This window comes from Ambystoma mexicanum, chromosome 4q, assembly GCF_040938575.1.
Source record: "Ambystoma mexicanum isolate Mex_15411 chromosome 4q, UKY_AmexF1_1, whole genome shotgun sequence".
NCBI classification, from domain to species: domain Eukaryota; kingdom Metazoa; phylum Chordata; class Amphibia; order Caudata; family Ambystomatidae; genus Ambystoma; species Ambystoma mexicanum.
In genome coordinates, this window is record NC_090928.1 from 1,317,321,812 (window position 1) to 1,317,342,967 (window position 21,156).

The following is a 21,156-nucleotide window of genomic DNA, read 5'->3' on the forward strand; positions in this document are numbered from 1 at the left end:
TGCTGCCCGATCTTCAAGCCATCCTGCTCGTTCACTTTCTGCCCAGACTTCACCGACACCTACGGAGAGGAAAAAGAATTGAACTCAAGTACTACGAAGGGTTTTTTCTTCCCGATTGGGTTTTTCCCTTCCTCTGCCTTGATTCCGGAAAAGGGGCCACGGAACTGCTGTTTCCTAGCGGTAACTGTGGCTTCCTTCCGTGACAAGCACATTCATCCAAGAAGGGAGAAGGATTACCTGGCCAGGCGGAACCTACAGTCTACGAACAACAATTCCGGCAGCTCAGGTGAGGAGAGTGCAGAAGGAGGGAAGGAGGAGGGAACAAAGGGAACTAAGGGAATCAAAATAGCACAGTTTGCAACGCCAAAGAGTAATAAGATGTCAGCTGAAGAGCAAGTCCAGGAATTATGGAAAGCCTTTCAAGCCATGTCCCAAGAATTACACGGGGTAAAGACAGAAAACGCGCTCCTCAAGCAAATGGTAACAGCAAGAGAACCCTCACCGCCAGAACTACCACCCATGGTACTTTCCTCAGGCAAATTTGACGGCTCTCCTAAGAAGGTGAAAGAATTCTTGGAAGCGTGCACGGTATATTTCACCTTCAGGCCCGTACTTTCGTAACGGACCAGGCCAAGGTTGGATTTTTAATTTCTAACATGACTGGAAATGCACTAACTTGGGCTACTCCATTGGTTACTAGCGGCAATGTTATCCTTCAGGATTACGTAGGGTTTTAGAACCTACTCAAACAGACGTTTGAACGCCCTGAACTGTTTTTCACGGCCTGTGAAGATCTGCTGGGCGTTAGACAGGGAAATATGGATGTCCTGTCATATATCTCTTCGTTCAAGACCCTAGCAGCCGGAACAGGATGGCCTGAGACAGCGCAGTATGCCATTTTTCGGAGGGGTTTAAAGAAAGAGATCAAGGATGAACTGGCCAGATCACCTCGCTCAACCACTTTTGCGGACTTATTAGCTGCCGCTCTTCACATAGAATATCGGCTTCAAGAACGAAAGTTAGAGCGACACAAACAGAGAGGTTCCGGGTCCTCCTCGGACTCCTTTCTGCACTCTCTCCCTGGTCATTCCTCAGCGACAACCTCAGATGAACCAATGCAGATAGGTGCCACCAGGGCCCCTTTATCCGCGGCAGAGAGAAGACGAAGAAGAGAGAAGGGTCTGTGCGCGTATTGTGGTTCCGATCAACATCTTCTCAAGGACTGCACTGCCTAGGAGGTCTGGAAACGAGCTCCCTCGGCACAAATAGGGACTAGTGTCCGAGGGTTACCAAGCTCTTCTCAACGTCCCTATGTTTCCTTATCCATTTCCTCTCCTGATTTCCAAGAAGATTCCAGACTTATGGTACTTCCAGTGATCCTAGACTTAAAGGGAAAACAGGTGGAAACCTTAGCCCTATTGGATTGTGGTGCCGCAGGCAACTTTATTGACACTTTATGGGCCGATAAGCAAGGGCTAAGCCGGATCGCCCGCAAGGAGGGGCAGAAGGTTGAAGGAGTAGACGGGTCCCCTCTGTCTTCAGGCCCTTTGACACATACTACAGAAGATCTTTCCATGAGAATCTATCAACATTCTGAGATTTTGAGGTTTGACATCATCAGGGCTGCACACTTCCCTATCATCCTGGGCATCACGTGGCTTCGCAAACACAACCCCTGGGCCAATTGGACTGAAAACCAGTTGAGTTTCCGTTCCTCATTCTGTGCCACGAACTGTCTTCCTGTGGAGGGCAGGGAAGATCTTCAGTCAGTAAAGATTTTCACTTATCATCACATTGGTATCCATGCTCTTCCCAGCTATTGCTCCACCTTTACAGAAGTGTTCCAGGAACAGTTGCATGCCAAACTGCCTCCATATCGGCCCGCGGACTGTGCAATTGATTTGGAACCCAATGCCCTAGTTCTGTTTGGAAGAATGTTTTCCCTCACGCAGACGGAGAAACAGGTGTTGCGTAGGTATTTGGACACAAACATGGAGAACGGACTCATCCAACCTTCGAAGTCCCAGGCTGGAGCTCCTTTATTCTTCATAAAGAAAAGAGACTTGAATGAGCTTAGGCCTTGTATTGACTATCGGGTCTAAACAAAGTCACCATACGAGATCGGTACCCGATGCCCCTCATCACCGACATAATAGAGACAGTCCAGGGGGCGAATATATTCACCAAACTCGATTTAAGAAACGCATACCATCTGCTCAGAATAGCCAAAGGAGATGAGTGGAAAACTGCCTTCCGCACCCCATTCGGCTTATATGACTATAAAGTGATGCCTTTTGGATTAGTGAACGTGCCAGCTACATTTAAAAAATGAATGAACAGAATGTTTTCTGATCTTTTGGCAGTCTCTGTCATCATCTATCTTGATGATATATTGATTTTCTCCTCGAACATGAAGAAACACGTATTGCAAGTCAAGCAGGTTTTGAAGCGCCTTCAGGAGAACAAACTGTTGGTCAAGGCTGAGAAATGTAAGTTTGCAGTTCCGTCTGTGCAATACCTTGGATATGTGCTATCTGAAGATGGAATTAGCATGGACCAGGACGAAGTACACGCCATACTGAAATGGCCGGCTCCCACTACTGTCCAAAAGGTTCAAAGATTTCTTGGGCTTTCTAACTATTACAGAAGATTTATTCCCAATTTCTCTGAGGTGGTATATCCCATTACCCGACTGTTGAAGAAGGACGCTGTTCCATTCCGATGGTCAACTACTGAGGAGGAGAGTTTCCATCATCTCAAAGGTCTTTTCTGTTCTGCTCCGATTCTGCAACATCCTGATCAGACACAACCTTTCATATTGGAGACCGACGCCTCAGCTATTGCCATTGGAGCAGTGTTACTTCAGGCTGTCAAAGGAGTGGAACATCCGGTCGCATATCTATCTAAGACTCTCACTCCAAGCCAACTGAACTATTCAGTTCTGGAGAAGGAACTGTTGGCTATGAAACTTGCCTGTGAGGAGTGGCGTCACCTGCTCATGGGGGCCCGACACCAGTTTCTGATCCGAACTGATCATAGGAACTTGAAGGTTCTACAGGAGATGGAATGCGCTAACTCCAGGCAGGCAAGGTGGGCTCACCTTTTCTCACAATATGATTTTCAAATCACTTACATCCCCGGAACATCTAATCGATTGGCAGATGCATTATCTTGCAAGGACTCAAGCAAGGAGAAGGCCTTAATCAACACCGAACCTATGTTTCACAGTAATCAGATTCTAACCCTGGCCGGTTCTTTCCTCCAAGAAGTGCAAGCAGCAGTGATGAAAGAACTACCTCGAATATCTCTATCCCCCAAATCACTTTATCAAATGAAAGATGGCAGGGTTTTGTATAAGAAACACTTGTACGTTCCAGAGGGTCCCTGGCGAGAAAAGATCTTAGACTGGAGTCACAACTCACGCACAGCAGGACATAGAGGATGGAATAACACCTTGGAACTCATCTCGAGAGTCTTCTTTTGGCCCACTCTAAGGGAAGAGACTCGGAAATATGTCAAGTAATGTCCCATCTGTGCCAGGTCTAAATACCAGGTAGGCAAACCTGTTACTCACCGGAATGGGGAGTGTGTAAAACAGACCGGACCTCTTGTGCTGGAGAGTTGCTTGAAGGAGCTCGGGTTGGAGCCTCCACCCGAGCCTCCTCTCTGTGAGGGAATGAACTCTTTAAACTGATATGACCACCTGCTGAACTATACAGACAAGGGGACCGATCAATCAAAAGAGCGGGGAGAACACACTGCCACGGACCTAGCTGTAAAGAAAAGACAAGAGATGAATATTCTGTCAGATTCAACCCTGGCTTTCCCCAAGACTATTACCCTTAAATAGAGTACCTGAGTGAGTTCCCCTTAAGCCATAAAAAAGGAGCTGGAGCAACCTATAAAGCAGAAGAGGCTTTAGATACTAGCTAAATGTGAAACTTATACTAGCTAAATGTGAAACTTCCCAACATTGGTAATCAAGGAAATATACTTTACCACTGGTGGAAGTAAGAGTAGTGTAAAGAATCTTGGGCAACAACGAAAGTATAAAATTTTAAAAAAGGAAGGTTAGTATGGTAGCTATCCCCGGACGGAAGGAGGGTCGCACTGGTTTCGGGATGGTGCACCACAGCAAAGCGTTCCAAAATGCACTTTAGAAATGAAGCAATGTTATCCAAAGATGAGGTAACAGTTCGATGAAGACAGGATTCCAAAATAAAGAATTGTTCTTACCAGTGTTATTCCCCAGGAGAAAGGAAGCACTTTAATGAAGTATTTCAAGAGTCCGTGGTCAAAAGTTATGGTATTCAAACAGGAAGTAATCACAATCCAGGAGTCCAGGAGCAGGCGAAAGGTCTGGTACACGGGCAGTCAGCAAACACAACAAAATCACAATCCAAGAGTCCAAGCAGCAGGCGAAAGGTCTGGTACACGGGCGGTCAGCAAACACAACAAAATCACAAACCAAGAGTCCAGGCAGCAGGCAAGGTCGGTACATGGAAAAAACAGGAGACTTCCGGAATTAAGGTACAGAAGGAGCACTTCAGAAAATGCCGGTTGTAACTATAAACAGAAGCAGCGTTCTGAAAACCGCTGTGGTTTAAATACAACAAGGAGGCTTGACATATTCGAGAATGAGGCTCCCGTATTAACGCCGGGAACTACAATCCTTGACAGGTTTTCTGGGAAATGTAGTTTGTTGCAGCTATTCTCCACGGCAGCTGCCATCGTGAGAAAAAAGGTGCATGACGGCGCCGTAGCCCCTTATGAAGACCAACCACTTTCTTGTCCCTCTTCCTGGCCTTACATGGAGCTCCCCAACTGTCCTTATTAACACGGGAGACTGAAGAGGCACGGGGCAGACCCCGGGGAGTGTGATGCGGCGAAGGTCGAGGTGTAACAGCATCCACCCCCAAAGGCGGTGCAGACCCCCTCTGAGCATGGAAAGGGCTTAAGAGTGCAGGAGAATGTATGTTGCACAATGGCTCCCAGGATCTGTCTTCGGGACCGTACCCTTTCCAATCAACCAGATAAAAGGGGCGCCCCCTGCGGAGACGAAAGTCCAGAATTTCTGCCACTTCATACTCATAACCCCCGTCCACTTGAAATGGAGGGGGCGATCGGGCAGCCGAACAGAGGGCGGGCAAAGTTTCAAAAGACAGACATGAAACACAGGATGCTGTTTCCAAGAGGTGGGTAAAGAAAGGCGTACAGCCACCCGATTTATAATCTCTGTGATGGAAAAAGGACCCACGAATTTAGGCAACAACAAGCGTTTGCCAGGTATTCGCAAATTGCGGGTGGACAACCAAACTTTCATGCCCACCTTATAGTCAGGTGCCGGTTTTCTGTGACGATCAGCATTCTTTTTTGCTCTTGTTTGGGCTTGAAGCAGATGTGAACGAACCGTTCTACGGATCGTCACCAGTTCCCTCACACAGTCCTGAGCCGCTGGGTTGTCGATGGGAAGTGTCGATCTAGTGGAAAAGACTGTGGATGACAACCATATAGAGCAAAAAACGGTGATACCCCTGAGGCAGTATGCAAAGAATTATTATAAGCAAATTCTGCAGAGGGAAGCATCGTCAACCATAATGCTTGAAAGCGGAGGCAGAGGCACCGAAGGAATTGCTCAAGGGTGGCATTAACCCTCTCGGTTTGCCCGTCAGTCTGAGGATGATAAGCAGAACTGAACCGGTCGTCAATACCCAAGGAAGCAGTCAAGGCCCTCCAAAAACGTGACATAAACTGAGAGCCACGGTCCGAAATCATGATAGCAGGCAGCCCAAAGAATCGGAAAACGTTCTTAAGAAAAAGGGAAGCCAAGACAGGAGCAGAAGGCAGACCTGAACAAGGAATGAACAATGCCATCTTGGTGAAGTAGTCAATGACCACCCATATGGTATCAAAGCCTTTCACAGGAGGTAAATCCACAATGAAGTCCATAGAAACCATGTAGCATGGTTTGTGGGGCACAGGAAGAGGCCGTAACAGACCCACAAGTTTAGAATGGGAGGCTTTGCATTGAGAACATACTGAACAGGATGCAAAATAGTCAATCACATCCCTTGACATAGTGGGCCACCAAGACCATCGGCGTAAAGCCTCCAGCGTCTTTTGTTGACCCAGATGAGCCGCAAATAGAGAGTCATGTTACCAAGCCAGAGCACGTAAGCGTGCCTGTCCTGGAGGCACAAACAAGCGTCCCTGAATGTAGGGCAGGCCTTGAACCACATCAAGATTAAGAGTGTCACATTCTTCTTTATGTGTGGAGACCCAATCTGAAATCAAGGTCCGCAGAGTAGGTTGAGGGGTGCAGGCACAGACACCGTTACAAGGTAACAAAAGAGGTTTGTCAGAGACATTGTTGCTAGAATGAAGGGCAATGCGTGACAAAGCATCTGCACAAGAATTCAATCGGGCCGGCCGATATGTGATTGTGAAATAAAACTAGGAAAATAAAGATGCCAATGAGCCTGTCGGGCAGTAAGGCATTTCATTGATTTAAATGCCAAAAGACTCTGATGATCTGAAAAGACCGTGACTTGATGTCGAGCCCCCAAAAGATGATGCCGCCATTCAGAGAAAGTGTCTTTTATGGCTAGGAGTTCTCGTTCCGTGATTGGATAGTTGCGCTCATAAGGTGTCAATTTCCTTGAAAAGAACGTGACTGGATGGATCTCTCCTGAATCTGGACATTTCTGGGAAAGAACTGCCCCGATAGCCGACCCAGAAGCATCGGCCTCAACCAAAAATGGGAGTAAAGGATTAGGATGCTGTAATACTGGAGCAGAAGTGAATGCTGCCTTAAGGGCATCAAAAGCTCGTTGTGCCTCCTGGTTCCATTGATAGGATTTTTTAGAACTGGTCAATGCCATCAGCGGCGCAGAGATAGAGGAAAAAGAATGGATGAAGCGCCTATAGAAGTTCGAGAACCCCAAAAATGATTGCAAGGCTTTAATCGATGTAGGAATGGGCCAATCCAAAATAGCCTTAACCTTGGAGCGACTCATTCGTATACCCCGACTAGTCAGATCATAACCAAGAAATTCCACCTCAGTGGAATTGAAAACACACTTTTCAGCCTTGACAAATAGGTGGTTTTCTCTCAACCGTTGCAGGACAATTTGCACGTGTTTCGTTTCCTCTTTGGAGGACGAATATATGAGGATATTGTCCAAATATACCACCACAAACTGATCCAAACAGTCATGGAAAATGTCATTCATGAACGCCTTGAAAGTGGCTGGGGCGTTCCACAGACCAAACGGCATAACCAGATATTCATACAATCCATAACGTGTTTTGAAGGCGGTCTTCCACTCGTCCCCTTCTCTAATTCGAACGAGGTTATATGCACCCCTAAGATCAAGCTTAGTAAGGATTACAGAGGAACCAAGTTGGTCTAAAAGTACTGAAATGAGCGGGAGGGGATATTGATTTTTTACCGTCGCCGCGTTCAATGCCCTATAATCAATACAGGGGCGGAGGTCTCCCTCCTTCTTAGGGACGAAAAAGAGAGGAGAGGCCGCAGGGGACCTTGAAGTTCTGATAGACCCAATGGCCAAAGCCTTGTCAATGTATTCTTTCAAGACCTTATCTTCTGGTACAGTAAGAGAATAGACCCTAGCAGCAGGAATCTTAGCACCTGGCAATAAGTCGATGGGGCATTCGTAGGGCCTATGAAGTGGCAACTGGTCTGCCCCTCCTTTGTCGAACACGTCTCGAAAAGACTTGTATTCAGGAGGGATTTCAGGTTCAGGAGACTTAGTGATGGCTCCAATTATAGACATGGACGCAACCAAAGCCCGACAAGAAGACTCAGGAGACACACTAGTGTCTTGGAAACATTTCTCATTACACTCAGTGGAAGGAAACTGAACAGTTTTCTTTGCCCAATCAATGGCTGGATTATGATGTTGCAACCAAGGGATGCCCAAAATGACCTGGAATTGAGGGGCTTTAATTAGGTCAAAGGAAATCGACTCAGCATGTCCTTCCTCTGTTTGCATACGAACTAAGGAGGTATTTTGTGTAACTAGGCCAGAGATCAAAGATGTACCATCCAAAGCGTGAACAGCCTCGGGTTGGGCTTTAGACACAATCGAAATATTATTACGTGTGGCGTAATCATAATCCATGTAATTTCCGGTGGCCCCAGAATCAATGATCACCAAAGAGGAAAAGGTATTAGCTTCGGTGGTAAACACCACAGGAAGGCTAACAGGAGCAGAAACAGCACAATGAGAGTCCAAAGAAAGCACCCCCGGCGTAGGGACTCTGTCTATCGCCGGGTTCTGGCGATTCCCGACTTTTCGACAGGTTTTTTAGGGCAGTCCTTCAGTTGGTGTTCAGCAAATCCGCAATACATACATAGATTATGTGATCTGCGATATTCGCGTTGTGCAGGGGTCAAAGCACCTCTTACTACCCCGATTTGCATAGGTTCCGGAAGAGTAGTAGACTGATCCACATGAGGAGGAACAGGGACTGGTGCCTTGCGTTCCCCCTTTCTTTCGGACCTTCTAGCATCTATTTGCAAAACCTGATCTAGCAATTAACCAAAAGTGGTGGGAACCACTGGTCCTGTAGCCAAAATGTATTTTAATTCTTCCGACAACCCTTTATAAAAAACGGCTGATTTTTTTTCTTCAGGCCAATCAGTTTCAGCCGCCAATTGGTTGAACTTAGTAAGGTACGAAAACAAAGAAGACGTGCCTTGACGCAAATTGAGAAACTCCAGGTCAGTAGCCTGAGATTTATAGCGGGTATCAAAAACTCTGTTCATGGCAGTGATGAGTGCATCACAGTCGTAGAGGACATAGCTATTGGACTCAAGTAATGGATTAGCCCAAGCTGCTGCTGTACCCCCAAGATGGGAAAGAACAAAGGCTGCCTTTGTAGTGGAATTAGGGAAAGCAGTGGGCCGACACAGAAAATGTAATTTACACTGGTTGATAAATGTGCGATATTGTTTGGGTTCCCCGGAGAAACGTTCTGGAGGGACCAGCGGGAACTGGGTAGCCATAAGCACCGGGTTTGCCGTAAAGCCAAAGGCAGAGGCCGTAGGACCAGTCGAACCCGATGCAGTAGCAGCAGAAGTATCCACCCCCAGGGTTTGGGGGGTTGGAAAACTCCGTAAAGTGTCGATCCTATGATGGATAGCATCATGTGCAGCTGTCATGTCAGAACGAAGTTCGGACACCAAGCGAACCAAGGTGGTTAAAGGATCGACTTCATCCATGGATTCTGTTTTTGTTACTCACCGGAATGGGGAGTGTGTAAAACAGACCGGACCTCTTGTGCTGGAGAGTTGCTTGAAGGTGCTCGGGTTGGAGCCTCCACCCGAACCTCCTCTCTGTGAGGGAATGAACTCTTTAAACTGATATGACCACCTGCTGAACTATACAGACAAGGGGACCGATCAATCAAAAGAGCAGGGAGAACACACCGCCACAGACCCAGCTGTAAAGAAAAGACAAGAGATGAATATTCTGTCAGATTCAACCCTGGCTTTCCCCAAGACTATTACCCTTAAATAGAGTACCTGAGTGAGTTCCCCTTAAGCCATAAAAAAGGAGCTGGAGCAACCTATACAGCAGAAGAGGCTTTAGATACTAGCTAAATGTGAAACTTATACTAGATAAATGTGAAACTTCCCAACATTGGTAATCAAGGAAATATACTTTACCACTGGTGGAAATAAGAGTAGTGCACAGAATCCTGGGCAACAAAGAAAGTATAAAATTTAAAAAAAGGAAGGTTAGTAGGGTAGCTATCCCCAGACGGAACGAGGGTCGCACTGGTTTCGGGATGGTGCATCACAGCAAAGCGTTCCAAAATGCACTTTAGAAATGAAGCAATGTTATCCAAAGATGAGGTAACAGTTCGATGAAGACAGGATTCCAAAATAAAGAATTGTTCTTACCAGTGTTATTCCCCAGGAGAAAGGAAGTATTTTAATGAAGGATTTCAAGAGTCCGTGGTCAAAAGTTATGGTAATCAAACAGGAAGTAATCACAATCCAGGAGTCCAGGAGCAGGCGAAAGGTCTGGTACACAGGCGGTCAGCAAACACAACAAAATCACAAACCAAGAGTCCAGGCAGCAGGCGAAAGGTCTGGTACACGGGCGGTCAGCAAACACAACAAAATCACAATCCCAGAGTCCAGGCAGCAGGCAAGGTCGGTACACGGAAAAAACAGGAGACTTCCGGAATTAAGGTACAGAAGGAGCACTTCAGAAAATGCCGGTTGTAACTATAAACAGAAGCAGCGTTCTGAAAACCGCTGTGGTTTAAATACAACAAGGAGGCGTGACATATTCAAGAATGAGGCTCCCGTATTATCGCCGGGAACTACAATCCTTGACAGGTTTTCTGGGAAATGTAGTTTGTTGCAGCTATTCTCCACGGCAGCTGCCAGCGTGAGAAAAAGGTGCATGACGGCGCCATAGCCCCTTATGAAGAGCAACCACTTTCTTGTCCCTCTTTCTGGCCTTACATGGAGTTCCCCAACTGTCCTTATTAACATGGGAGACTGAAGAGGCACGGGGCAGACCCCGGGAAGTGTGATGCGGCGAAGGTCAAGGTGTAACAGCATCCACCCGCAAAGGAGGCGCAGACCCCCTCTGAGCATGGAAATGGCGTAAGAGTGCAGGAGAATGTATGTTGCACAATGGCTCCCAGGATCTGTCTTCGGGACCGTACCCTTTCCAATCAACCAGATAAAAGGGGCGCCCCCTGTGGAGACGAAAGTCCAGAATCTCCGCCACTTCATACTCATAACCCCCGTCCACTTGAAATGGAGGGGGGTGATCGGGCAGCCGAACAGAGGGCGGACAAGGTTTCAAAAGACAGACATGAAACACAGGATGCTGTTTCCAAGAGGTAGGTAAAGAAAGGCGTACAGCCACCCGATTTATAATCTCTGTGATGGAAAAAGGACCCACGAATTTAGGCAACAACAAGCGTTTGCCAGGTATTCGCAAATTGCGGGTGGACAACCAAACTTTCATGCCCACCTTATAGTCAGGTGCCGGTTTTCTGTGACGATCAGCATTCTTTTTTGCTCTTGTTTGGGCTTGAAGCAGATGTGAACGAACCGTTCTACGGATCGTCACCAGTTCCCTCACACAGTCCTGAGCCGCTGGGTTGTCGATGGGAAGTGTCGGATCTAGTGGCAAAGACCGTGGATGACAACCATATAGAGCAAAAAACGGTGATACCCCTGAGGCAGTATGCATAGAATTATTACAAGCGAATTCTGCAGAGGGAAGCATCGTCAACCATGATGCTTGAAAGCGGAGGCAGAGGCACCGAAGGAATTGCTCAAGGGTGGCATTAACCCTCTTGGTTTGCCCGTCAGTCTGAGGATGATAAGCAGAACTGAACCGGTCGTCAATACCCAAGGAAGCAGTCAAGACCCTCCAAAAACGTGACGTAAACTGAGGGCCACGGTCCAAAATCATGATAGCAGGCAACCCAAAGAATCAGAAAACGTTCTTAAGAAAAAGGGAAGCCAAGACAGGAGCAGAAGGCAGCCCTGAACAAGGAATGAACAATGCCATCTTGGTGAAGTAGTCAATGACCACCCATATGGTATCAAAGCCTTTCACAGGAGGTAAATCCACAATAAATTCCAGGCACAGGGAGAGGCCGTAACAGACCCACAGGTTTAGAACGGGAGACTTTGCATTGAGAACATACTGAACAGGGTGCCAAATAGTCAATCACATCCCTTGACATAGTGGGCCACCAAGACCATCGGCGTAAAGCCTCCAGCGTCTTTTGTTGACCCGGATGAGCCGCAAATAGAGAGTCATGTGACCAAGCCAGAGCACGTAAGCGTGCCTATCCTGGAGGCACAAACAAGCGTCCCTGAATGTAGGGCAGGCCTTGAACCACATCAAGATTAAGAGTGTCACATTCTTCTTTATGTGTGGAGACCCAAAATGAAATCAAGGTCCGCAGAGTCGGTTGAGGGGTGCAGGCACAGACAACGTTACAAGGTAACAAAAGAGGTTTGTCAGAGACATCGTTGCTAGAATGAAGGGCAATGCGTGACAAAGCATCTGCACAAGAATTCAATCGGGCCGGCCGATATGTGATTGTGAAATAAAACTGGGAAAAAAAAGATGCCAACGAGCCTGTCGGGCAGTAAGGCATTTCATTGATTTAAATGCCAAAAGACTCCAATGATCTGAAAAGACCGTGACTTGATGTCGAGCCCCCAAAAGATGATGCCGCCATTCGGAGAAAGCATCTTTTATGGCTAGGAGTTCTCGTGCCGTGATTGGATAGTTGCGCTCGTAAGGTGTCAATTTCCTTGAAAAGAACGCAACTGGATGGATCTCTCCTGAATCTGGACGTTTCTGGGAAAGAACTGCCCCGATAACCGACCCAGAAGCGTCGGCCTCAACCAAAAATGGGAGTAAAGGATTAGGATGCTGTAATACTGGAGCAGAAGTGAATGCTGCCTTAAGGGCATCAAAAGCTTGTTGTGCCTCCTGGTTCATTTATAGGAATTTTTAGAACTGGTCAATGCCGTCAGCGGCGCAGAGATAGAGGAAAAGGAACGGATGAAGCGCCTATAGAAGTTCGAGAACCCCAAAAATGATTGCAAGACTTTAATCGATGTAGGAACGGGCCAATCCAAAATAGCCTTAACCTTGGAGCGACTCATTCGTATACCCCGACTAGTCATATCATAACCAAGAAATTCCATCTCAGTGGAATTGAAAACACACTTTTCAGCCTTGACAAAAAGTTGGTTTTCTCTCAACCGTTGCAGGACAATTTGCACGTGTTTCGTGTGTTCCTCTTTGGAGGACGAATATATGAGGATATTGTCCAAATATACCACCACAAACTGATCCAAACAGTCATGGAAAATGTCATTCATAAACGCCTGGAAAGTGGCCGGGGCATTACACAGACCAAACGGCATAACCAGATATTCATACAATCCATAACGTGTTTTGAAGGCAGTCTTCCACTCGTTCCCTTCTCTAATTCGAACGAGGTTATATGCACCCCTAAGATCAAGTTTAGTAAAGATTACAGAGGAACCAAGTTGGTCTAAAAGTACTGAAATGAGCGGGAGGGGGTATTGATTTTTTACCGTCACCGCGTTCAATGCCCTATAATCAATACAGGGGCGGAGGTCTCTCTCCTTCTTAAGGACGAAAAAAAGAGAGGAGAGGCCGCAGGGGACCTTGAAGGTCTGATAAACCGAATGGCCAAAGCCTTGTCAATGTATTCTTTCAAGACCTTATCTTCTGGTACAGTAAAGGAATAGACCCTACCAGAAGGAATCTTAACACCTGGCAATAAGTCGATGGGGCAGTCGTAGGGCCTATGAGGTGGCAACTGGTCTTCCCCTCCTTTGTCGAACACGTCTCGAAAAGACTTGTTTTCAGGGGGGATTTCAGGTTCAGGAGACTTAGTGATGGCTCCAATTATAGACATGGACGCAACCAAAGACCGACAAGAAGACTCAGGAGACACACTAGTGTCTTGGAAACATTTCTCATTACACTCAGTGGAAGGAAACTGAACAGTTTTCTTTGCCCAATCAATGGCTGGATTATGATGTTGCAACCAAGGGATGCCAAAAATGACCTGGAATTGAGGGGCTTTAATTAGGTCAAAGGAAATCGACTCAGCATGTCCTTCCTCTGTTTGCATACGAACTAAGGAGGTATTTTGTGTAAGTAGGCCAGAGATCAAAGATGTACCATCCACAGCGTGAACAGCCTCGGGTTGGGCTTTAGACACAATTTAAATATTATTACGTGTGGCGTAATCATAATCCATGTAATTTCCGGTGGCCCCAGAATCAATGATCACCAAAGAGGAAAAGGTATTAGCTTCGGTGGTAAACACCACAGGAAGGCTAACAGGAGCAGAAACAGCACAATGAGAGTCCAAAGAAAGCACCCCCGGCGTAGGGACTCTGTCTATCGCCGGGTTCTGGCGATTCCCGACTTTTCGACAGGTTTTTTAGGGCAGTCCTTCAGTTGGTGTTCAGCAGATCCGCAATACATACATAGATTATGTGATCTGCGATATTCGCTTTGTGCAGGGGTCAAAGGACCTCTTACTGCCCCGATTTGCATAGGTTCCGGAACAGTAGTAGACTGATCCACATGAGGAGAAACAGGGACTGGTGCCTTGCGTTCCCCCTTTCTTTCGGACCTTCTAGCATCTATTTGCAAAACCAGATCTAGCAATTCACCAAAAGTGGTAGGAACCACCCTTTATAAAAAACTGCTGATTTTTTTTCTTCAGGCCAATCAGTTTCAGCCGCCAATTGGTTGAACTTAGTAAGGTACGAAAACAAAGAAGACGTGCCTTGACGCAAATTGAGAAACTCCAGGTCAGTAGCCTTAGATTTATAGCGGGTATCAAAAACTCTGTTCATGGCAGTGATGAGTGCATCACAGTCGTAGAGGACATAGCTATTGGACTCAAGTAACGGATTAGCCCAAGCTGCTGCTGTACCCCCAAGATGGGACAGAACAAAGGCTGCCTTTGTAGTGGAATTAGGGAAAGCAGTGGGCCGACACAGAAAATGTAATTTACACTGGTTGATAAATGTGCGATATTGTTTGGGTTCCCCGGAAAAACGTTCTGGAGGGGCCAGCGGGAACTGGGTAGCCATAAGCACCGGGTTTGCCATAAAGCCAGAGGCAGAGGCCGTAGGACCAGTCGAACCCGATGCAGTAGCAGCAGAAGTATCCACCCCCAGGTTTGGGGGGGTTGGAAAACTCTGTAAAGTGTCGATCCTATGATGGATAGCATCATGTGCAGCTGTCACGTCAGAACGAAGTTCGGACACCAAGCGAACCAAGGTGGTTAAAGGATCGACTTCATCCATGGCTTCTGTTTTTGTTACTCACCGGAATGGGGAGTGTGTAAAACAGACCGGACCTTTTGTGCTGGAGAGTTGCTTGAAGGAGCTCGGGTTGGAGCCTCCACCCGAACCTCCTCTCTGTGAGGGAATGAACTCTTTAAACTGATATGACCACCTGCTGAACTATACAGACAAGGGGACCGATCAATCAAAAGAGCGGGGAGAACACACCGCCACGGACCCAGCTGTAAAGAAAAGACAAGAGATGAATATTCTGTCAGATTCAACCCTGGCTTCCCCCAAGACTATTACCCTTAAATAGAGTACCTGAATGAGTTCCCCTTAAGCCATAAAAAAGGAGCTGGAGCAACCTATAAAGCAGAAGAGGCTTTAGATACTAGCTAAATGTGAAACTTATACTAGCTAAATGTGAAACTTCCCAACATTGGTAATCAAGGAAATATACTTTACCACTGGTGGAAGTAAGAGTAGTGTAAAGAATCCTGGGCAACAACGAAAGTATAAAATAAAAAAAAGAAAGGTTAGTAGGGTAGCTATCCCGGACGGAAGGAGGGTCGCACTGGTTTCGGGATGGTGCACCACAGCAAAGCGTTCCAAAATGCACTTTAGAAATGAAGCAATGTTATCCAAAGATGAGGTAACAGTTCGATGAAGACAGAATTCCAAAATAAAGAATTGTTCTTACCAGTGTTATTCCCCAGGAGAAAGGAAGCACTTTAATGAAGGATTTCAAGAGTCCGTGGTCAAAAGTTATGGTATTCAAACAGGAAGTAATCACAATCCAGGAGTCCAGGAGCAGGCGAAAGGTCTGGTACACGGGCGGTCAGCAAACACAACAAAATCACAATCCAAGAGTCCAGGCAGCAGGCGAAAGGTCTGGTACACGGGCAGTCAGCAAACACAACAAAATCACAATCGAAGAATCCAGGCAGCAGGCAAGGTCGGTACACGGAAAAAACAGGAGACTTCCGGAATTAAGGTACAGAAGGAGCACTTCAGAAAATGCTGGTTGTAACTATAAACAGAAGCAGCGTTCTGAAAACCGCTGTGGTTTAAATACAACAAGGAGGCGTGACATATTCGAGAATGAGGCTTCCGTATTAACGCTGGGAACTACAATCCTTGACAGGTTTTCTGGGAAATGTAGTTTGTTGCAGCTATTCTCCACGGCAGCTGCCAGCGTGAGAAAAAAGGTGCATGACAGCGCCATAGCTCCTTATGAAGAGCAACCACTTTCTTGTCCCTCTTTCTGGCCTTACATGGAGCTCCCCAACTGTCCTTATTAACACGGGAGACTGAAGTGGCACGGGGCAGACCCTGGGGAGTGTATGCGGCGAAGGTCGAGGTGTAACAAAACCTTTGGGTTTACTGAAGCAGGCAGATGTACCTACTCGTCCTTGTGGACATATTTCTACTGACTTCATTGTGGATCTTCATCCCTGGAAATCGTGTTCTTGCATTAGGGTTACTGTGGACTCTTTTTCCAAACTGGCACATTTCTCCCCTCTTCCAGGTCTCCCAACTGCATCCAAGATGGCAGAAGTGTTTGAGAGGGACATCTTTCGTCTCCATGGCCTACCGGATAAGATTATTTACGATTGAGGTAGTCAGTATGTATCTAAGTTTTGGTCAGCGCTCTATCACCGATTGGGAATCGAACGTGCTCTTTCTTCTGGTTACCATCCGCAAACTAATGGACAGACCGAGAGGCTGAATGCTACATTGGAACTATACTTGAGATGTTATGCCACTACTCATCAGGAGAATTGGGTCTCTTTACCTCCTACGGCAGAGTTTTCCTATAATAATGCCAAACATTCTGCCACAGGTTACTCACCTTTCTTTTGTACGTATGGAGTTCACCCAAGATCCATCCTGCCTTTGATGCCCAGTTTTACCAACTCCCCAGCAGTTGAAGATGTGTTGCAGAATATCACGGAGGCTCATTCCACCACCTTACGCAGTCCGGAAGCTAGCAAGAGACGTACCAAGAAGGAGGCGGACAAGCATTGCAGGGACTGTCCGGATTGGAAGCCGGGTGACAGGGTGTGGCTGTCCGCAAAATTCTTGCCCAAGTGGGTCTGTCCTTCTAAACTGTCTCCTCGTGTTCTGGGACATTTTCCCATTCTCGCTAAGATTAATCCAGTGGTTTATCGTCTTCGACTTCCCCCCACTCTTCATCGCATACACCCTGTCTTCCATTCCTTTCTTCTTAAACCATTTTTTCCTGATCCACATCACAGACCAGTTCCTCGTCTTCCTTCCTACCCCAAACCAGACATGAAAGAATATGAGGTCTCTAACATTCGGGACTCCAGATTCTATCGGGGCCGTTTGGAATACCTCATTTCCTGGAAGGGTTACCCTGAGTCGGAGGATTCTTGGGAACCAGCTTCACAGGTGAATGCCCCTCGGTTGCTTGCCAGATTTCATCGCTTGCACCTGGGGAAGCCCGGTGTTCCACGCTCTAAGGGGGGGCATACTGTCATCCGCCGCCGCCGCGATTGGCGGATTCTTCCGCGTTACAGGTGGCGGCACAGGGGTGGTGTGTTTTAATCCTCTTTCTATGGTCATCATTCTCGCCCATTCTTGTGGGCGGTGCCTGATGGGGAGTTTAAATACTTCCTCTTTCCCAGCAGACTCCGCGTTGCAACCCGCTATGGAAGTCTCTCTTCCGGGTTTATGCGCTCCCGAGACTTGGCTCTCCTTGCTTTGCTCCAGCCTGTCCTCGCTCTACTGTCCACCACTTCGCTTTTTCAGCAAAGTGTTTTTCTGATGCTTTTCTTTGAGCGTTCTTCAGTGTTTTTTGTTAGGTCCGGATCTTTATTTTCTCTGGACCTACCTTTCCCCTTCTTACCTGTTTCTTTCTCCTTTCTCTCCGCCTCCTGGCTGTACTCCCCGGACTTCTCTCTGCCCTCACTTCCTTCCCTTACCAGATTCGGCTCCCTCTTTCGGAGCTACTGGGCGGTCTCACCCGTCCTCGGCTTGCCTTCCGGAGGTCCCTTCTGCCAGTGCTATCTCCTTCAATGCCTCCTTCAGAGGTGCTGCCCGATCTTCAAGCCATCCTGCTCGTTCACTTTCTGCCCAGCCTTCACCGACACCTACAGAGAGGAAAAAGAAGTGAACTCAAGTACTACGAAGGGATTTTTCTTCCCGATTGGGTATTTCCCTTCCTCCGGCTTGATTCCGGAAAAGGGGCCACGGAACTGCTGTTTCCTAGCGGTAACTGTGGCTTCCTTCCATGACAAGCACATTCATCCAAGAAGGGAGAAGGATTACCTGGCCAGGCGAAACCTACAGTCTACGAACAACAATTCCGGAAGCTCAGGTGAGGAGAGGGCAGAAGGAGGGAAGGAGGAGGGAATGAAGGGAACTAGGGGAATCAAAATAGCACAGTTATTCATGTCCCTAAACTCCTTCAGAGACTGAGAGACAACCATCTGTTTGTTAAAGCAGAAAAGTGTGTTTTTCACACCCAAGAAGTAGAATTTTTGGGGTATGATATCACCAGCCAAGGAGTCCGAATGAGTCAATCAAAAGTCAAGGTCATACTTGATTGGCCGGTACCTGTTTCCATCAAGACCCTGCAATCTTTTCTTGGTTTTCCGAACTTTTACCGAAGATTCATACACTCTTTTTCTAAGGTTGTGGCACCCCTTACAGCCTTGACCAGTTCATAAAGAGTTTTTCACTGGACGCCAGCTGCACAGAAGGCATTTGATCAGCTCAAGGAAGCTTTTACCACGGCCCCGGTCTTGCAGCACCCCAATCTGGATGCCCCATTCATAGTAGAAGCGTATGCTTCCAATTTGGCCATTGGTGCTGTATTATCCCAGACGTGTACTGACACTGGGGCAGAACATCCAGTGGCATTTTTCTCTCGTAAACTGGCTCCCTATGAATGCAATTACACTGTAACAGAGAAAGAGTTTTTGGCTATTAAAGATGCTCTCCTCACATGGTGGCATCACCTACTTGGGGCAAAACATCCTGTGTCTGTCTATTCCGATCATCGCAATCTTCAGGCCATCAAGACTATGAAGTGCCTTACTGCACGCCAGGCACAATGGCATTCGTTATTTGCTCAATTTGACTTCCGTATCTCGTACAGGCCTTCCAGAGACCATATTAAAGCTGATGCACTATCGCGTCTTCATACGGGGATGAACGGGATTGACACAAAAAATCCTCCTTTATTGGCGACAATGTCATATGCAGTTGTTATGTCCAGCCCTCCTTGAAACAGGAGATAACAAATTGGGTTTCACAGAACCCACAGGATGTGTGAAATCTCCATTTAGAAATCAGAGGGGGTCTTCCTTATAGCAATGGTGTTTTGTATCTACCCACAGAAGGAACCCGCAATAAAGCATTAATGTGGGGTTATGATTCCTTAGTTGCAGCTCATCCAGGCCAGAAGAAGACACTGGATTTACTGCAGAGATGGTGTTGGTGGCCAAAAATGGCACGAGATGTGGTAGACTATGTCTCTTCATGTGCCACATGTGCTCAATGCAAACCTTCACCAAGCAAACCCGTGGGTCTTTTGCGTCCCTTACCTGTGCCACACAAACCTTGGTACATGGTATCCATGGACTTTGTAGTTGAATTACCTCCCAGTCACGGATATGATACAGTGTGGGTAGTAGTAGACTACTTCACCAAGATGTCCTTATTCATACCCTGTCAGGGTATTCCCACTGCAAGCATGTTGGCCGATCTATTCCTGAAACATGTCTTTTGGTTTTTTGGATTACCGCCTGTGGTGATCACAGATAGGGGGTCGCAGTTCGCATCCTGTTTCTGGAGAGCACTAACTTCCGCCCTTCTTATGGATGAGCGCATGTCCAGTTCCTACCATCCACAAACAGATGGTCAAACGGAATGGGTTAATGGTACTATGGAGCAATACCTAAGTTTTTATGTCTGCAGTATCAAACTACCTGGCATTCAGTGCTGCCTGCGGCAGAGTTCGCTTACAATAACTCAAGGCATACCTCAACTGGTGTTACCCGATTCTATCCACTGTATGGTCAACACCCCAAGTCTATACCCCTGGATATGGAGTCTCCTAGGAACGTTCCAGGAGCAGCTGACAAATTGGCGGCTTTAACCACATTGCATACCAGGGTAAGAAATCAACTGGAAAAAGCACAGAAACGCTCAAAATATTACGCAGACAAACATAGAATCGCTGCTCCATCCTATAAACAGGGCATGTCTGTTTGGTTGTCAACAAAAAACCTCAAAATTCCAGGGAAACGAAAGCTCTTGCCACGTTATGTTGGGCCGTACAAAATCAACAAGGTTCTTAATCCCGCAGTCGTTCGCTTGGACCTACCCTCGCGTTGGCGGGTGCATCCAGTGTTTCACGTCTCCTTGGTGAAACCATACGTCCCAGGAACTTGTTTACATGTACACCCATTGGCAATTTCAGTTAAAGGTTCAGACGAGTAGGAGGTGCGTGCCATATTGGATATGAAATTGAGGGCAGGAGTTCCACATTATCTCATTGATTGGAAGGGGTACGCCCTGAAGATCGCTCCTGGGAACCACTATCCAACATCCATGCTCCATTGCTGCTATGCCGTTTCCATGCCTCCAGGGGGATGGGGCACTCTTTGGGGGATGGCACTGTCCTGCCTGCATGCCTTTAACCTAGACATCAGAGACCTCATGCTCACACTGCACACAGAACAGCCAGACCGTTCTACACCCACAGGAGTCTCTTCAACAAACTCCCGGGGAAGCTTCCTTTTTAACAAAAGCACGCACGGTATACTTACTCTTTCTTTAGTTTATCATCAGAGACGCTTCTGTTCCTTTAAATCGGAACATGTCACGTGGTTTTTTGGAAGACGTACGCGTTACGCAATTATTCACGTGACTTGTACATAAACCCGGAAGTGTTTCGGGTTCTTTGCTTCTGATCGTTTTTTCATTGGAAGCTTGGAGTTGTGTCCCGCACCTTCGCTTTATTTCTTCCTGACGGCATTATAGCGCCCCCGTTGGCAGTATTCTCCTCCCATTCTCCCGGAGGACTCGGCTGTCCGTACTGCCAACCTTCCACTGCAGTCTTCAGCGGTGCATCGGTAGACAGCTTCCTACGCTCCTTCCATCCGGAGCAGTCGGCTCTTCTACTCCGCCGACATTTTCCACCACGTTCTTCAGCGGTGCAACGGACTCAACAGCATTCACTCTAGTACCGCCTGGAGTCGTCGGCCCATCCCCTCGCCGACAATTACATTGCATTCCTCTGCGGTGCTACACACAACAAC